Raw genomic sequence first — 20189 nt, forward strand, 5'->3', positions numbered from 1 at the left:
AGCATCCCCAAGGTTAATTCTCGCTCGTCCTCGAGTAGGTAAATGATAAAAGAAGAATTTTTGATGTGGAATGCTACCTAACATAATTCTCAATGTAACTTTCTTTATTGTGGCAGGAATGTTCAGATCCGAAAGATTCAAGACAAAAGTTTAATATTGACATAAAAATAATAATACTTCAAGCATACTAACAAAGTAATCATGTCTTCTCAAAATAACATGGCCAAAGAAAGTTCATCCCTACAAAATCATATAGTTTGGCTATGCTCCATCTTCATCACACAAAATATTCAAATCATGCACAACCCCGATGACAAGCCAAGAAATTGTTTCATACTTTCGATGTTCTCAAACATTTTCAACTTTCACGCAATACATGAGCGTGAGACATGGACATAGCACTATAGGTGGAATAGAAGGTGGTTGTGGAGAAGACAAAAAGAAGGAGATAGTCTCACATCAACTAGGCATATGAACGGGCTATAGAGATGCACATCAATAGATATCAATATGAGTGAGTAGGGATTGCCATGCAACGGATGCACTAGAGCTATAAGTTTATGAAGCTCAAAAATAAACTAAGTGGGTATGCATCCAACTTTCTTGCTCATGAAGACCTAGGGCAATTAGAGGAAGCCCATCCTTGGAATATACAAGCCAAGTTTTATAATGAAAAATTCCCACTAGTATATGAATGTGAGAACATAGGAGACTCTCTATCATGAAGATCATGGTTCTACTTTGAAGCACAAGTGTGGTAAAAGGATAGTAGATTGCCCCTTCTCTCTTTTTATCTCATTTTGTTTTTTGTTTTTTGGGCCTTCTCTTTTTTTGGCCTTTCTCTCTTTTTTCCTCACATGGGACAATGCTCTAATAATGAAGATCATCAAACTTTTATTTACTTACAACTCAAGAATTACAACTCGATACTTAGAACAAAATATGCTCTATATGAATGCCTCCGGCGGTGTGCCGGGATGTGCAATGAATCAAGAGTTACATGTATGAAATAATTATGATCGGTGGCTTTGCCACAAATACAATGTCAACTAAATGATCATGCAAAGCAATATGACAATGATGAAGCGTGTCATAATAAACGAAACGGTGGAAAGTTGCATGGCAATATATCTCGGAATGGCTATGGAAATGCCATAATAGGTAGGTATGGTGGCTGTTTTGAGGAAGGTATATGGTGGGTTTATGGTACTGGCGAAAGTTGCGCCGTACTAGAGAGGCTAGCAATGGTGGAAGGATGAGAGTGCGTATAATCCATGGACTCAACATTAGTCATAAAGAACTCACATACTTATTGCAAATGTCTATTAGCTATCGAAACAAAGTACTACGTGCATGCTCTTAGGGGGATAGATTGGTAGGAAAAGATCATCGCTCGTCCCCAACCGCCACTCATAAGGAAGACAATAAAAAAATATCTCATGCTCCAACTTCGTTACATAACGGTTCACCATACGTGCATGCTACGGGACTCACAAACCTTAACACAAGTATTTGTCAAATTCGCAACTACTCACTAGCATGACTCTAATATCATCATCTTCATATCTCAAAACAATCATAAGGAATCAAATTTCTCATAGTATTCAATGCACATTATATGAAAGTTTTTATTATATCCCTCTTGGATGCCCATCATATTAGGACTAAATTCATAACCAAAGCAAACTACCATGCTGTTTAGAAACTCTCAAAAAGATATAAGTGAAGCATGAGAGTTCAACAATTTCTTCAAAATAAAACTACCGCCATGCTCTAAAAAGATATAAGTGAAGCACCAGAGCAAATGACAAACTACTCCAAAAGATATAAGTGAAGATCAATGAGTAGTCGAATAATTGTGCAACTATGTGAAGACTCTCTAACATTTAAGAATTCCAGATCTTGATATTTTATTCAAACAGCAAGCAAAACAAAATAAAATGACCTTGCAAGGATAGCACATATCATGTGAAGAAGCAAAAACTTAGGCTCAACCGAGGCTAACCGATAATTGTTGATGAAGAAAGGTGGGATGCCTACCGGGGCATCTCCAAGCTTAGATGCTTGAGACTTCTTGAAATATTAATTAGGGATACATTGGGCATCCCCAAGCTTGAGCTTTTGTGTCTCCTTAATTCCCCTCATATCATAGTTTCCTGGAATCTTAAAAAATTCATCCACACAAAACTCAACAAGAACTCGTGAGATAAGTTAGTATAAATCAACGCAAAACCTTATCATTCTCTACTGTAGAAAATCACTAAAATTATAATTTGACATTGCCTACTAATTGCCTCTGCATATTTAACACTCCTATCCTCAAATAGAATCATTAAACAAGCAAACATATGCAAACAATGCAAACATAACAGCAATGTGTCTAAACAGGATAGTCTGTAAAGAATGCAAGAGGAATCATACTTAGTTAATTCCAAAAATTCTAAAAAATTACCACACTGTAGATAATTTGTTGTTACTCATTGTGTAAAAATTTCAAGATTTTATCATATTCTTACTATTCATAAATATTCAAAACATAACAGCAAACTTTCTGTTTTTAAAACAGTAACATATGGACTTGAAAAATAAGCGTGGTAAAGGCTATACTTGACCTTTTTATTGAAATAAAAGATGCAAAACACTAATCTAAATTACAACAAGCAAATCTTAATAAAATAAAATGACGCTCCAAGAAAAACTCATATCATGTGGTGAATAAAAATATAGCTCCAAGTAAAGTTACTGATGAATGAAGACGAAAGAGGGATGCCATCTGGGGCATCCCCAAGCTTAGGCTCTTGGTTGTCCTTGAATATTACCTTGGGGTGCCTTGGGAATCCCCAAGCTTAGGTTCTTTCCACTCCTTATTCCGTAGTCCATCGAATCTTTACCCAAAACTTGAAAACTTCACAACACAAAACTTAACAGAAAACTCGTAAGCTCCGTTAGTATACGAAAGCAAATCACCACTTAGGTACTGTCAAGACAAGATTCATAATTTTTCTCACATGATTCCTACTGTACCATACCATTTCTACAATTTATATTAAACAATATAAGCCATAGAAACTAGAAAATAAGCAAACTATGCATCGAAAACAGAATCTGTCAAAAACGGAACAGTCTGTAGTAATCTGTAACTATCGAATACTTCTGTAACACCAAAAATCAAAAGAAATTAGGAAGTCCTAGTTAATTTTTTATTAATCCTCTGTAAAAAGAATCAGTATTTTATCGCGCTTCTATTAAAAATGAAAACTAATCTCCTGGGCGCAAAAGTTTCTGTTTTTCATCAAGATCAAATCAACTATCACCGTAAGCCCTCCCAAAGGTCTTACTTGGCACTTTATTCAAACAAAAGCTGTAAAACATGATCAATATGGTAGCTTAATCATGTGAACACACAAAAACAGTAGGGGTAAATATTGGGTTGTCTCCCAACAAGCGCTTTTCTTTAATGCCTTTTTAGCTAGGCATGACGATTTCAATGATGCTCACATAAAAGATAAGAATTGAAACATAAAGAGAGCATCATGGAGAATATTACTAACACATTTAATCCTAACCCACTTCCTATGCATAGGGATTTTGTGAGCAAACAATTTATGGGAACAAGAACCAACTAGCATAGGAAAGCAAAACAAGCATAACTTCAAGATTTTAAGCACATAGAGAGGAAACATGATATTATTGTAATTCCTACAAGCATATATTCCTCCCTCTTAATAATTTTCAGTGGCATCATGAATGAATTCAATAATATAACCATCACATAAAGCATTCTTTTCATGATCTACAAGCATAGAATTTTATTACTCTCCACATAAGCAAATTTCTTCTCATGAATAGTAGTGGGAGCAAACTCAACAAAATAACTATCATGTGAGGCATAATCCAATTGAAAGTTAAGATCATGATGGCAAGTTTCATGGATATCATTATTCTTTATAGCATACGTGTCATCACAATAATCATCATAGATAGGAGGGATGTTTTCATCATAATAAATTTGCTCATCAAAACTTGGGGGACAAAAAAATAGCATCTTCATTAAACATAGCATTCCCAAGCTTGTGGCTTTGCATATCATTAGCATCATGCGTATTCAAAGAATTCATAGTAACTGCATTGCAATCATGCTCATCATCCAAAGATTTAGGGCCAAACATTTTAATGCATTCTTCTTCTAACACTTTGGCACAATTATCGGAATCCTTATTTTCACGAAATACATTAAAAAGATGAAGCATATGAGGCAATCTCAATTCCATTTTTTGTAGTTTTCTTTTATAAACTAAACTAGTGATAAAACAAGAAACTAAAAGATTCGATTGCAAGATCAAAAGATATACCTTCAAGCACTCGCCTCCTCGGCAGCAGCGCCAGAAAAGAGCTTGATGTCTACTACGCAACCTTCTTCTTGTAGATGTTGTTGGGCCTCCAAGTGCAGAGGTTTGTAGGACAGTAGCAAAATTCCCTCAAGTGGATGACCTAAGGTTTATCAATTCTTGGGAGGCATAGGATGAAGATGGTCTCTCTCAAACAACCCTGCAACCAAATAACAAAGAGTCTCTTGTGTCCCCAACACACCCAATACAATGGTAAATTGTATAGGTGCACTAGTTCGGTAAATAGATGGTGATACAAGTGCAATATAGATGGTAGATATAGGTTTTTCTAATCTGAAAATATAAAAACAGAAAGGTAACTAATGATGAGCACAAACGGTATTGCAATGTGTTGAAACAAGGCCTAGGGTTTATACTTTCACTAGTGCAAGTTCTCTCAACAATAATAGCATAATTAGATCATATAACTATCCCTCAACATGCAACAAAGAGTCACTCCAAAGTCAATAATAGCGGAGAACAAACGAAGAGATTATTGTAGGGTACGAAACCACCTCAAAGTTATTCTTTCCGATCAATCCATTGGGATATTCCTATAAGTGTCACAAACAACCCTAGAGTTTGTAGTAAAATAACACCTTAAGACAGAAATCAACCAAAACCCTAATGTCACCTAGATACTCCAATGTCACCTCAAGTATCCGCGGGTATGATTATACAATATGCATCACACAATCTCAGATTCATCTATTCAACCAACACAAAGAACTTCAAAGAGTGCCGCAAAGTTTCTACCGAAGAGTCAAGACAAAAATGTGTGCCAACCCCTATGCATAAGTTCACAAGGTCACTAAACCCGCAAGTTGATCACCAAAACATACATCAAGTAGATCACGTGAATATCCCATTGTCACCACAGATAAGCTAACGCAAGACATACATCAACTGTTCTCAAATCCTTGAAGACTCAATCCGATAAGATAACTTCAAAGGGAAAACTCAATTAATCACAAGGAGATAGAGGGGGAGAAACATCATAAGATCCAACTATAATAGCAAAGCTCGCGGTACAACAAGATCGTGCCATATTAAGAACACGAGAGAGTGAGAGAGAGAAAGAGAGAGAGAGATCAAACACATGGCTACTGGTACATACCCTCAGCCCCGAGGGTGAACTACTCCCTCCTCGTCATGGAGAGCGTCGGGATGATGAAGATGGCCACTAGTGATGGATCCCCCCTCCAGCAGGGTGCCGGAATAGGGTCCCGATTGGTTTTTGGTGGCTATAGAGGCTTGCGGCGGCGGAACTCCCGATCTAGGTTTCTTTTCGAGGGTTTCTGTATTTATAGGATTTTTTAGCGCCGGTCTCACGTCAGGGGGTCTCCGAGTCATCCATGAGATAGGGTGCGAGCCTAGGGGGTTGGGCTCTCCCTCCACTCTCGTGGATGGCTCGGGACTCTCCTGGCCCAATTCTTTTACTTCGGGGGCTTCTTTTGGTCCATTAAAAATCATCAAAAATTGGCACGTCAATTAGACTCCGTTTGATATTTCTTTTCTGTAAAACTCAAAAGAAGGAAAAAACAGAAACTAGCAATGGGCTCTAGGTTAATAGGTTAGTCCCAAAAATCATATAAAATAGCATATAAGTTTATATAAAACATCCAAGATGGATAGTATAATAGCATGGAACAATAAAAAATTATTGATACGTTGGAGACGTATCAATCGGCGCCATGGGTGTCGCTGCTAGCAATGAAGCAAGGAAGGAGAAGCGGGCGGAACAGGAAGAGATGGGCGACGGGGGCTCTGCCCCCTCCTCATTTATAGCAGGAGAAGGCCAACCGGCGACCCCCACGATCACAGGTAATGATGGTTTTCTCTGCATGCATCAAGGACTCGTCAAGACGGGCAATTGCCGAGGGAGCGTGGAGAAGCGGAGACGCCCACGCCCCATCAGTCGCCACGCGTCAACCAAGGCCACAAGATGTTGGGGCCCGCGGTGCTCCGTACTTGCCCCTTGGCTTCGCCTTGAAGTCAAGTCTGAGCGCGCCTTGGCCCCGGGGGCTATTGTCGGCGTCTTGGGAACGAGGGTCCCTAGACTTGCCTGCGTACGGCCCACGGCGTGGTTCCACCAGCGGGCCTGTACGGCCCATCTTCACCAGCAAACACTCAAGACCCTCGCGAGGGGCCAAGCCTTGCTAGGCAGACGACGCAAGACCTCCTCAGGGGCGGCCTCACTAGGCTGGCTCACGAGGGGCGGAGAGATCAAGGTGAGGGGCACCTCGCGAGGTTCTTGTGACGCAAGCCATGACTACCAAAGCCAGGCGGGCACCGAGCGGCCGCCAGCGCGCATAGTGTCCTCGTTTCCTCTTTGGTGCTAAAGGGGCAGGCGCAGGCGAGGAGTCCCGAGGCATCAGGCAAAGGTTTCCATATCGGTGCAACAAGACCAAGACCATCAGGACGGTAGAATTTCAGGATGACTCAGCGACCATAAATGCAAAATGCACACCTTGAAATGATCATATGAAATTAAGTATTTGACGTCAATACTCACAAGAGTGGAAGATTAACATCAAACAAGAGCTTAAATTTGAACATGGTTTTAAGAACAGGACCGGCGGTCTGACCAAAAAGGGAACCAAGGCCTCGTCTAGGTTTTTAAGTATGTCGGCCTTTTGGGGGAAAACTAGTAAATTATAAAAAAATGTTCTTCTAGGGAAATAAAAAAATCATGTGAAACTAGGAATAGGACCATTGACCTTGAGCCGCCGCATGCCCAACAACCCAATACCAATTGGGCTTGCAATTTGTGATCAGGAGGGGGCGAACTAGAAAGAGGCAGATCCTATCTGACGCCCACAAGCGTCAAATAGCCGTGGCTTCGTTGAAGCTTTGGGAACTCTTATTCGGCACTATAAGCGCTAGTTGGTGCTAACCTAAATGAAGAGTAAATAACATCAGAACCACCACACCAAGCTGCCAAGCTAGTCCACTTTAGAGACGAGGCCTATTTGACCCTTCTCCTAGAGATATATTATAAATCGTTACCGCAAAAAAAGATACATTATAAACCCAGAATTAATTATTTGAAACGAAATTCCCAAAAAAACTATGAGTTCTAAAAAAAATTCGAAAATGGAAAATTTTCATTAATTTTGAAAAAATATCCATTTAAAAAAAGTGCACCGAGTTTAAAGAAGGTTCGTTGAATTTGAAAAATAGTTCATCGAAATTCAAAAAAGTTCATGGATTTTGTAGAAATCTCATGATTTTAAAAAATTTCATCTAAATTAGAAAAGCATCAAAATTAAAAAAAGCATGGGCTTTCAAAAAATGGTCATCAATTTATAAAATGTTAATCAAATTTTGGAAAAGTTCATCGACTTAAAGAAATGTTGACGCATTTGAGAAAAATCATCGAACCAGGAAAAAGAAAAAAAAACACATTAAAGAGATGAAAAATTAAATTTTTGATCCGAACGGGGTGGCCTGGTGGTTACACCGGCGTACCCGGAGCGAAGTCGCTTGCTCGATTCTCAAACGTGGCACTTTTTTGCGAATTAAGACCATGAAAACAAACCGTAGATGGGCCGGCCCAACACGGGGGCGCTTCAGGCACCTGTTTTGTGAAAACACTGGTAACGGGCGCCTGAAGCGTCTAATAGGGTGGGTCTTCCTGAAGCTTGAGCTGCCGACGCCACAATTTGGGCTGGCCTACGGTCGCTACGCGGTTCACTTCTTTTCTGTTTATTTTGTTTTGTTTTGTTTCGGTTTCTATTTATTTTATTTTCCTTTTTAATTTCCTTTTTCGTGTCTTATACAATTTTTTTTATACAATGTTCATTGCATGTATTAGAAATTGTTCGCCGAGTATAAAAATGTTCACTGTGTTTTTTGAATTTGTTATGTGTATATTACCACAAACAAATTCCAATGTGTATTCGAGAATTGTTCAACATATTTTTTACTCCCTTTCTTTGAGTGTATATTGTGGAAAATGTTATGTCGGTGCGGATCTTTGGAACATGGCGGCCAATGCATCCGAATTGAAAAAACAATTAAAAAACATAAAGATTCAAAATTTTCTGAATTTATTTAACTAACACGACCTAGCATAATACTCGTGTAAAAAGTTTCACGGGGGAATGACTGTCGTGGTATCCTCAGCAATAAAAAACCACAAGTCCAAAAAGTATGAATAGTAACTTTTATATAGTACATATCAGTTTTGGTTTTTCCCCTGTCCAGGACACCACGCTTACACGTGCAATACACGTCTGACATTTGTTTTTTGTTTTTTTTTGAGAAACTTGCCCAATGTAAGTATTGCTTTTTTTAGGCAATTTAGCAAGTATTGCTGATGTAGAGTATGGAAGCCCAGCCTCATGACACGGAGAAGAATTTGCAAATTCTGCCTTGGGCTTAGCACGTTCTCCAATCTGCAACATGGCCCAAGATGTATCACGTATTGGGCCTCTTTTCTGGGAAGTGGGAGGCGATAGTTCCAGAACATCGTGGAGGTTGTTACGTTCTACTGTTCATCACGAATCCCATTGCTGTCAGCCGTTAGATTTAGCACACCAACGGTTATGATTGATGCTCCAGATCCAATTCAAAACTGGTACACTATATAGTAGTATAGAAATATTCAATGCGTATTAAAAAATTGCTCAATGTATATACTCATTTTTTCATATATGTTCACCATGTATTAAAAAATTCATCATTATCAAAAATGTTCATCGTACATTAATAAAATGTTCAACGGAATTTTACAAATTGTTCAATTTCTATTTTTCGATAATTTTCAAAATAAGTTCGATACTTCAACTATCTGGTTGTGACTATCATTAGAACTCATCAGCTGGGCCGGCCCATTTGCCCCTCCCTTCAGCGAAGGCTCATCAGCTGCGTATCTCCACGTTCATGGACTCGGTTTGACTGGTGTAAAGTCAATCAGTTAACGTCCTAGGCAGAATTACAATGTTTTTCTTTAACCAACCATCGAGATTGTAGGTTTACTTTTTTTGGTTTGACCGCAAGTACAGTCGGTTTTTTGAACCATGGGTGTAGCTGAGATACCCTCCCCTTATTCTCTATCGCCATGGAGGTGAAAGGAAGGAGGGAACTAGATTGATGTGCCAGCCTCTCAGATTTGCCGTTAGAACACTGTCGGTGGTCGGTCGTACCTGACGCACCTCGTCGTCGCCACTTTGTACTACCACCGCATGCGTTATCAGCACCAATCAGAAGTTTCCGACCTTCCTGGTCACAACATGCTCCCGGGTCGGTCGCAGTTTCTATCATTGACAGTTGTAGCTTTCTCCCACACCGGTCGAAGCTTCCCTGGGCAGTCGTGCGGGAATGACACGATCTTGGTTGAGGCGATCGATCAGGAGCAAGATCAGTCGGTCGAATTACAATGTGTTTCTTTAACCAACCATCGAGGTCATAGGTTTCCTTTTTCTGGTACAACTGCGAGTACGGTCGGTTTTAAACCCTGGGTGTAGTTGGGATACCCTCCCCTTATTCTCTGTCGTCATGGAGGTGGAAGGAAGGAAGATACTAGATTAATGTGCCAGCCTCTCGAATATGTTGTTACAACACCGTCGGCAGTTGGTTGCAACTGACGCATATTGTCGTCATCACTTTGTAGCACCACCGTCTGCGCTATTAGTACCGATCAAAAGTCGCCGGCCTCGCTGGTCATAACATGTTCCGGGCCGGTCGCAGCTTCTAGCATTGTCGGTCGCAGTTTTCTCCCACGTCGGTCGTACCTTCCACGGGAAGTCGTGTGGGAATGATGTGATCTTGGTCGAGGCAACCGACCAGGAGCGAGATCTATCAACTGATCGCCAATGTTCATGACAACACCAGCACGTCCATCATCCCAACATCGGGGATCTGCCGATCACAACATCCTCCAAGGCCCGTCGAAGCTTTAAGATCAATGATTTTTTTATATCAACTAGTTAGCCTAGGAAAACCGTGTTATAGGTTATTTAGCACATGTTACGTAAATCAATTTTATAAAGTCCTTACTATTTAGATGTATCCAATTTTCCTTTCAATCATTAATAAATAAAAATAAAATATGGCTCTAATTTTCCATGCCAAAAACACTTTTTGGAAAATTTCCATGCCAAACAAATAAATATATGTAACAATGTCACAGTTCTTCCAAAACAATTTCCGTCCAGTTTTCCTGGATAAAAAATAGTTCCAAATTTCCCTCTAGTTCTCGATGGTGAAAATTAATTCTGGCGCAAAAGCTCTAATTTTCGCGCTTACTTTTCCCTCCAGTTAACTAGAAAACGCTAAATAAATGGTACTCAAACGCATCTACATCCAGCCCAGCCCCCATTCGGCGGCTACCTCGTATCGATCTGCCGCTTCCTCGACCTGCCTCGGCGCCGCTTCCTCGACCTGCCTCGCCGCCGCTTCCTTGATCTGCCTCGCCGCCGTTTGGATCGTTGCGGCGACGGCTTCGTCGGTCTTCAGCTCCGACACCTACATCCTCAAGGAGTACGATCTCTTGGCTGGTATGGATCTGAATGCCCACCCCTTCCCTGATCTGACTGCTACGAACACCACTATACAGATGCAGGGGCGGAGACGAAGGGGCGATCAGGGTCAGACCCCTGCCACTCGCTAGCCCCCTTAACGATTCGTAGCAGACAGTGTGTACTATATATGCTAATGGCCGCAGCTAATTGCATAATTAGCCCATACGTAGACAAGTAATTAAACCTTCACTGATGTAGATAAGCCCATAAACCGTGTACGGTTGTGGCTGGCTATAATTTTGTGTTGGGCCAGTGCTTAATCCATCAATCAGATCGATCCATTGATATGTAGGTGCATGTTCTACACTTCTGCTAGGGCGTTCTAGGTGAAACTTGTTTAAATTTGGTAAATTTATAGAGAAATATGGCAAGATCTGCAAAATAAACTATACATAGTGTGAATATTTTCTAAAGATTCTAATAAAAGTATAAACTAATCTAGTGTTCCAAATAGTGATATATTTTTTACAAACTCAAACGTGAAGAAGTTTGACTTAGAATAAACCTTGGCTGCTGCTTCTTGACTTATTGGGATGGCACATGAGGCAACATGTTGCTGCTCTACTATCACATACGAGTAGTTCTTAACAGAATCTTATCCGTTGCTTGAATACTGCTCAGTTTGCATAATCTGTACAGTTTTCAACTTAAACCTGTCCTGAATCCATATGTCGACAGCGTTATATCTGAGTGTGGGTTATGATAAGCTAATAGTGCATGGTCTTGTACCTCCTCTCTCTATTTTGAGTTATGATAAGCTGATAGTGCATTGACATGCTACTGTGTACTTCTCTGCCCTCTACATTCACATGTTTCTTTTGGTAGGTTTCATCGGTTTTGGGACCCAAATCGCCGAGGGGACTTCCACAACTTGTATTGCTTGATTTCCCTGTCCGAGACTACAATCTTGTCCTAGGTGGATTCTCCTTTCTCCTTCCCTCATTTATCTGCTACGAATTCATGTCTCTCGGCAAATAAAATTGTCCTTGTTATGTCATTAGTTAATTTGTCTTTATTTGTAATGGTTCAATTGACATATATATATGTAGGTGATGGACATGCTGACCATATACCTGCACTATGAAGATGCAAATTAGGAAGCCAGAATTTTACAAAGATCCATGATGAGGTTATGCCTATAGTTACTCTTACTCATGTCACAATGATAGAATATAAAATGGTTGCTTGATTACCATTGTTGTGTCATGTAACTAGGTTGGCGACCATGATGTCAACCAATTACAAATTCAACAAAATTCATCATCGCCACAAGACCTTGTTATTGATTCTGTGCCAGAGGTAATTTTTGTGTGCTTTTGGGTTTTGAAGTTGTAGCTTTCTGTATCTTCAAGATATGAATATCATTCCATCTAATATTATTGTCTCTTGGTAGGTGAGGGAAACGAGGGATCTTACAGGTGAATCTGTTTCAACACAGAACCAGCAGGGGAATAGAACTGAACACCCAGACCCAGCTAGCTCAAAAAGAAGGTGTACTTCTTCCATCAAGGTAAAGATTCACCAAGGGGCATAGTTTACTACACCCAAATTCGCAACCCATACCACATTATCATGCCTGCTCGAAAATGGATTTTGTTACAAATTTTGCTCAATCTGATGTATGCAAGTGAAGGATATATTTAACCAAGCATGAGCAAGCGAGGTGACCTTGGGTATTAGACATTGATGTCGGGTCCAATTTATTTAGTTTTGGGGGCACCTTATTGGGCTGACATTCTAAAGATCTCATATTATTCATGCAAATTACAAATCATATTATCATTGTCATTGAATGCTAATATTGATGGTAATATAGGCTGTTTCCAAAGTAGTTTTAAAGACTTCAACATATCCCAACAAGCAAAATGTTGCGTATGGTACTATTTGGAGTATTGATCAAAGAACTAAGCCTGGTGGCATTGAATTAGGTGTTGAATTTGCCATTGTGCGCATATATCAACCTATTCTTGATAATGAGGAGTTGGTAAGGGATTGAGTTGCAAGACAATTGGTGAGGCTTTCACTTTAGGATACTTAATTGCATGGCCTTCAGCTTTTGTAAGTTAAAATCTTCTCTTCCACATTCTGAAATCATATTTGTGTACATTTAATCACATATATCTAAGGTGTAATTTTCTTTTACAGATACGAGAGAAGGATAATTGAGTTGAAGCTGAATTCTTGGATCAAGAAGCAAATAAAATTTGAAGATTTTAGCTACCAATAGTCGTAGTTTACATTGATAGATTGAAAAATGTAATATCATCCACAATATTTTTTCTTTTGTCAAATTGATGCAAATGCTATGGTGTAATATTCTCGATAGTTATGTTTTCTCTGCTCAAAATGATATGACTGATATATTTATTGTAATGCATATGTATCATACACTCTTGGTTATTCGTAATAAATATCTTCATATGAATTTCTAGATGTGTTGTGCTTCAGTTTCAATATCATTTTGATCCTGCCAAGCATAATAGTAAAATGATTAACTATTTACGCAATTGCATCTGTTTTATTAAATAAATTGATATTCCATAAAATGGGTTCAAATTTGGTGGGTAATAATAAAAAACAAATACATTAATTATGTTACCATATTGATATAGTAGTGTTACCGATGGTGTTACTATAGTTACAAAATTTGTTATTAGAGTAGTTGACAACTAATTATAGTATTACGATATTTGGATATTATGTTACTAGTGATGTTCCCATGCTAGAAAAATGTGTTACCAGTTGTGTTACTATTGTTATAGAAACATGTTACCACCAATGTTCTGCGTCTATGCAAATATGTTACTAATGGTGTTACTATAAGTACAAAAATGTGTTACCAGTGTGTTTGGTAACACATAATACACATGTTACTGCAATGTAATTGTAACACACCATTTGATATATGGTAACAATTATTATGTGTGACAGTTGACACCGCGTAGTAACACGGTCTAATGGAACACATTTCAAATTGTGTTACTATATCGGCTAGTAACATTGTTTTGGGCATGTAGTAACACAAGACGGTGTTACAAAAGCTTTGTCCTCTTGTAGTGCGTGGAGCCCAGGACGGTGTCACCATCAGAGCCTTTGGCAGATGAAGACCACCTTTTGTCAGAATAACTTGTACTAGTTGTCTCCCTTCAAATTTGGTCGTTGTTGGATCCCTTCCCGCCTACATTTGGGAACAGGATCAGGGCCTCTATAAATAGGAGTAGCCACCGCAGTAGGAGGCAACGGATCTGGGAGCCAACTCATCTTGAGGCAACTCATCTTGGACCGGATCCATTTCATCCTCAACCACACAAGCTCATCGAGCCCAAAAACACCTCTTCTCAGGAGGCTGTTCTTCCCTTGTACTTGTTCATCCTCAGCCCAAGAGGCAATCCACCACACCACGCCGGAGTAGGGTATTACACCACATCGGTGGCCCGAACCAGTATAAACCCTGTGTCCTTTGTTCTTCGGGTTCCGCGAGTTAGGTTCTGAGATCGTTGCGAGAGCGTGAGCTGGGAGGGGGGAGATCTTCATGCGCACCCCAGTGTTTGAACCTCCAGGGTTTTGTCGGAACCCGAAATCCGACAGTGCCGGCCGACCACCGAAAAGTGATGAACACTACCCTCACCGCCATGTTGAGGTTCATCTGGCTTGAACATAACAATCGTGTCTTCGATCACAAATCCTTGCTACCGTCTGTGGTCTTATTCATCATCCGTGCAGAGCTAGCCCTGTGGCATTCGTTTCAAATTCACTAATTCTAGGCCGATGCCCTCTTGGTGGTGGGGCCTTCTCCTTGTAATGTACTCCCTCCGTTTCATAATGTATGACGTTTTATAAAATGTTTTAGCTTACAAAAACGTCTTATATTGGCTCTGTTTGGTTCGGCTGTGGATTTCTAAAAGCAGCTGTGAAAAATCTGCTGTGAAAAAATAGCTGTGGAAAATCTAATGTGAAAAAGATGTAGGTCATTTGGCAAACCAGCTGATACAACTTTTTTCAGATTTTGGCCTGCAGCGGAATCAGATTTTGGAAAGCACGTCCTGGGCTGCTTCCGCTTTTGGTTCAGATTTTGGCAGCGGATTTCTGGAATTGGATTCTGCTGGGTTCGCCCTTTGGTTCAGATTCTGCTGTGTAGCAGCAGAATCCGTCGATAAAAGCTGAACCAAACAGGGCCATTGTGGGACGAAGGGAGTACTTTGTATGAACTCTCTCCTTAATGGAAAAGGCATGAAGCGCTCTTGCATGTTCTTGAAAAAAATTCTCATCCTCATTCTCATTAATTACAGTCCAATGCACTCCAGCATGACATGTAGTGTATGTACAAGTGATTATAGTGGCGGACGACAACCTTAGGGAACTACCACCGACCGCATCTCCACGATGATGTCTGAGCGGCGGACGGCGACTAGCGCCGGTGGGTCCTCCGTGATCCGGTGGTGGCGGCGCCAGCAACAACAGGCCATGGTAACCGCGAAGGCGACGACCTCCATCGCCACGGAGACGCGATGGAGGAGGATGGTATTTCACATAATTTTTCAAGGGTAGGGGGGCATGCCCCCCTTGTCCCTAGTGATGCTCCGCCACTGGTCAGTTGTCGGCGGCGGAGGCTGGGGTGGAGAGACCTTAGGAGGACGAAGATCGTGAGCTTGTGGATCTGCGCCATGAGTGCGGCGACCTCCATCTGGGCAAGTTTTTTTTTATGGTGGGGCGCATCGGCAGTATGTCGTGTACGACGAATGAATGTACCTCCATTGGGGAAATCTGAGGTTTGCACATCAATCCTCACACCAGAAGAGGAGGGGAGGGATGGAAGTAGGACTAGCAAAAAAGAAGTAAGTGGCTTGTATGACAAAGGAAGGAGACAAATCATATATACCTAAGAGATTCACCTCCACTATCCTATTTATCTTAACATGCAAGCCATCCACATCATCACACATGCCACACACATTCCACCTTAGAAAAAAAAATCAACAAATCATGCAACAAATCTTAGTATTTATAGTACGCAGCAGTCCCTCGGTCGTTTGGTCTTCAAATGCTACTTTTATTTAGGGGAAACGATCAGCCATCCCTTGGTCGTTTGCTCTTCGATCTTCCATATCAGACTGGGTAGTCAAAGAGTCCGCCAGATGCATATAATAGAATGTTTGTGAAGGAAATATGCCCTAGAGGCAATAATAAAGTTATTATTTATTTCCTTATAATCATGATAAATGTTTATTATTCATGCTAGAATTGTATGAACCGGAAACATAATACATGTGTGAATACATAGACAAACGAAGTGTCACTAGTATGCCTCTACTTGACTAGCTCGTTAATCAAAGATGGTTATGTTTCCTAACCATGAACAATGAGTTGTTATTTGATTAACGAGGTCACATCATTAGTTGAATGATCTGATTGACATGACCCATTCCATTAGCTTAGCACACGATCGTTTAGTATGTTGCTACTGCTTTCTTCATGACTTATACATGTTCCTATGACTATGAGATTATGCAACTCCCGTTTGCCTGAGGAACACTTTGGGTGCTACCAAACGTCACAACGTAACTGAGTGATTATCAAGGAGCATTACAGGTGTCTCCAAAGGTAGATGTTGGGTTGGCGTATTTCGAGATTAGGATTTGTCACTCCAATTGTCGGAGAGGTATCTCTGGGCCCTCTCGGTAATACACATCACATAAGCCTTGCAAGCATTGCAACTAATATGTTAGTTGTGAGATGATGTATTACAGAACGAGTAAAGAGACTTGCCGGCAACGAGATTGAACTAGGTATTGGATACCGACGATCGAATCTCGGGCAAGTAACATACTGATGACAAAGGGAACAACGTATGTTGTTATGCGGTCTGACCGATAAAGATCTTCGTAGAATATGTAGGAGCCAATATGGGCATCCAGGTCCCGCTATTGGTTATTGACCGGAGACGTGTCTCGGTCATGTCTACATTGTTCTCGAACCCGTAGGGTCCGCACGCTTAAGGTTACGATGACAGTTATATTATGAGTTTATGCATTTTGATGTACCGAAGGTTGTTCGGAGTCCCGGATGTGATCACGGACATGACGAGGAGTCTCGAAATGGTCGAGACGTAAAGATTGATATATTGGAAGCCTATGTTTGGACATCGGAAGTGTTCCAGGTGAAATCGGGATTTTACCGGGTTACCGGGAGGGTTACCGGAACCCCCGGGAGCCATATGGGCCTTCATGGGCCTTAGTGGAAAGGAGAAAGGGGCAGCCCAAGGTGGCCGCGCCTCTTCCCCCTCCCCTAGTCCTATTAGGACTAGGAGAAGGTGGCCGGCCCCCCCTCTCTCCCTTCCCCTCCGAGGAATCCTAGTTGGACTAGGATTGGAGGGGGAATCCTACTCCCAGAGGGAGTAGGACTCTCCTGCGCCTCCTCCCTTGGCCGGCCAGCCTCCCCTCCTCTCCTCCTTTATATACGGAGGCAGGGGACACCTCTAAACACACAAGTTGATCCACGTGATCTATTCCTTAGCCGTGTGCGGTGCCCCCTGCCACCATATACCTCGATAATACTGTAGCGGAGTTTAGGCGAAGCCCTGCTGCTGTAGTTCATCAAGATCGTCACCACGCCGTCATGCTGACGGAACTCTTCCCCGACACTTTGCTGGATCGGAGTCCGGGGATCGTCATCGAGCTGAACGTGTGCTCGAACTCGGAGGTGCCGTAGTTTCGGTGCTTGATCGGTTGGATCGTGAAGACATACGACTACTTCCTCTACGTCGTGTCATCGCTTCCGCAGTCGGTCTGCGTTGGGTACGTAGACAACACTCTCCCCCTCGTTGCTATGCATCACCATGATCTTGCGTGTGCGTAGGAAATTTTTGAAATTACCTCGAAACCCAACAGTTTGATCTATGCTTCTCATCCGCTTATTCTTCATAATCGATCCACCGGAATCAAGCTCAGATGTGCACAACCTCATCATCATCCTGAGATGGAGCTCGATGCTGCGCATGGACACCATAGACGCACACACGCACATCCGCATCACCTCCATGGTGCCCCGCTTCAGCTTTGCGCAACCACAACGCCGCAGCTGGACGGCATTGACCGACGCCCACAGCGCCTCCATGGCTCCCCGCTTTAGCTCGGCCATGACGTGTACCTGGACGGCGCCGCAGGACGCCCGTGGTGCCTCCCTGCTGCACCCGAGATGGTTGTGTCCTGCCACAAGGCCGCGCCTGGACGGTGCCGTCGCATGCCCTCAGCGCGTCACCGGCAGCCAGTGCCTTCCTAGTGCCCTGTGTTGGCTTTGTCCGACCGGCTACTTCCGATTGTCTGCATCGGCTTCACCCGTCCGCCGCTACCCTCCGTGACCTCTCCACACCGTCTCAGCGCCACCAAGGATCTTGCTGCCACCCGTCCTACATCCCCTCGACCCCTCCTCTCTTTGCTTTGGTGTGGAACTCGGCGAGCCGGGCGGCGTGGCGTATGCTGGGAGATGAAGAGGGGCTCTTTGCAGTTGGGCTGTGCTTGCCCTCTGCCATGCTTATTTAGTTCTCTTCATCAGGAATACCGCCACGCCGACCGCGGCGACCGAGGTAGTATGTAAGCTGTTTTTCTCGGCTATTGATTCGATGCAGTAGTTCTGCTTGGTTATTCTTGCTCAGTTATTTGCTTGGAATGCATCATGATTGATTAATTTAGTTCTAGGTTCATTCTTGCAGAAGTTCAGAAATAATGGTTGATGCTGCTGTTCGGCGACATTTAGGTTTCAGCCAATGAGAAGTCCAGATATACACTCTAGACTAAGTTTATGTTGTACTCCCTCTGTAAAGGAGTATTAATTTATTTCATGCTATATCCCCAAACCTTCTTACAATTTCCATCTTTGTGCAGCATCTGCATGCACTACATTGCTTCTTGGGAGTTTCAATCGGGTCCTGAGCTACCAAATGTGAACACATTTATTAAGATTACAGAGGTAGCAAATCAAATTTGAACATGTTTATTAAGATTCAGAGGCAACAAATCTGTTTGATTTTAATCCAGTTGTAATCACCACTTCACCATAGTAGGTCTTTAGTTCTTTCTCAGGTACCTTTTGCAATTTTCGACAAATGATTAATGGTGATGATTTGTAGCAATGGCTCTTCAGGTATAATTAAGTGTCCATTATTGCTCTTAATCATGAATGTCAGGCATAATAATGTGGCCATCAAGATCAAGAGGAGCGTTGCTACTTTTCCCATTTAAAAAGATTTTTTTGGTAATATATAATAAAAATCCAACAAAAGAAATGTTGGTTCTTATCCTCTTTGTTTTACTAACACAACTTGATTTGTACAAGATCATTTATAGCACATCATTTTTTTCTTGGCGTGCCTTTTTGTATAAAATAATTTTACCATTAAATTCCCGACACCACTGGTAAAATTATTTCAACATCCACATTTTCTTATTAATAGATTTGGGCTCAGGATAGGAAGCGCTCATAATTGTGGTTTACCTTATAACTACGACTTTTTATACAACTCTGACGTCTACTCTTTTTGTTTATTATAGATCATCATCCTTTTTCATATGGTGTTATGCGATATACTATTTGGAGCATGGCTTAGGGCTTTCAGGAATTGGTCCAGTTCTCAGGACTCGACCTTAAATCTATCAGAGGAATTTCAACTTCAATTGAGACCCAACTCTAATGATAGATTAGATGCTTGGGGTCGACAGCTGAGTTGAATTAATTATTGTGCCTCACATTATTCATATCTTTCTATGACATGTGCTCTTGAATATAAATTGATTATCTACCACTTTCATCTATCATGGATGTACAAGTTCAATGTATTCCATTATCTACATTCAAAATTGACGATGAATGAACAAAGCCTTGTCACCTGGAAATTAATATCAAATACAAACACAAATTTGGTTGCATTTTTTCACTGTTTACCAACTACCCTTTGTTTGGTGCCAATCATTGTACTCTTTTGACGAATGTTGTATTTATCTATGTGGAAATTAGTCAAGTTCATCTCATATAAAAATACTTACAATTCCTTATGAAATCTTCCTTGAAATAAGTAAATTGCAAACTTTGATGATTCAATATACCAAAGTAATAAAGTACAACAATTTATGCATGTGTTCCCGCCGCAACGCGCGGGAAATCGTCTAGTTACCCAAAAGATCCATCCTCACGCCAAATCCACAATGGTCAAGATTCACGACAAGACTGTAGGTTAGATATTAGCAACATTTAGAAGCATCGACCATCTTCTTTTGCGGGA

The 20189-nt window shown here is 41.3% G+C and overlaps 1 long non-coding RNA gene across 1 annotated transcript; it reads left to right on the forward strand.

Annotated features, from left to right (window-relative positions):
- Positions 1 to 10728: 10728 nt before the first annotated feature.
- Positions 10729 to 13338, forward strand: LOC125506349. Its single transcript, XR_007282636.1, has 7 exons — positions 10729 to 10891; positions 11741 to 11831; positions 11965 to 12044; positions 12131 to 12214; positions 12309 to 12425; positions 12844 to 12973; positions 13061 to 13338. It is a non-coding gene; the product is annotated as an uncharacterized LOC125506349 (long non-coding RNA).
- Positions 13339 to 20189: the final 6851 nt, after the last annotated feature.

This window comes from Triticum urartu, chromosome 5 (genome assembly GCF_003073215.2).
Source record: "Triticum urartu cultivar G1812 chromosome 5, Tu2.1, whole genome shotgun sequence".
NCBI lineage: Eukaryota > Viridiplantae > Streptophyta > Magnoliopsida > Poales > Poaceae > Triticum > Triticum urartu.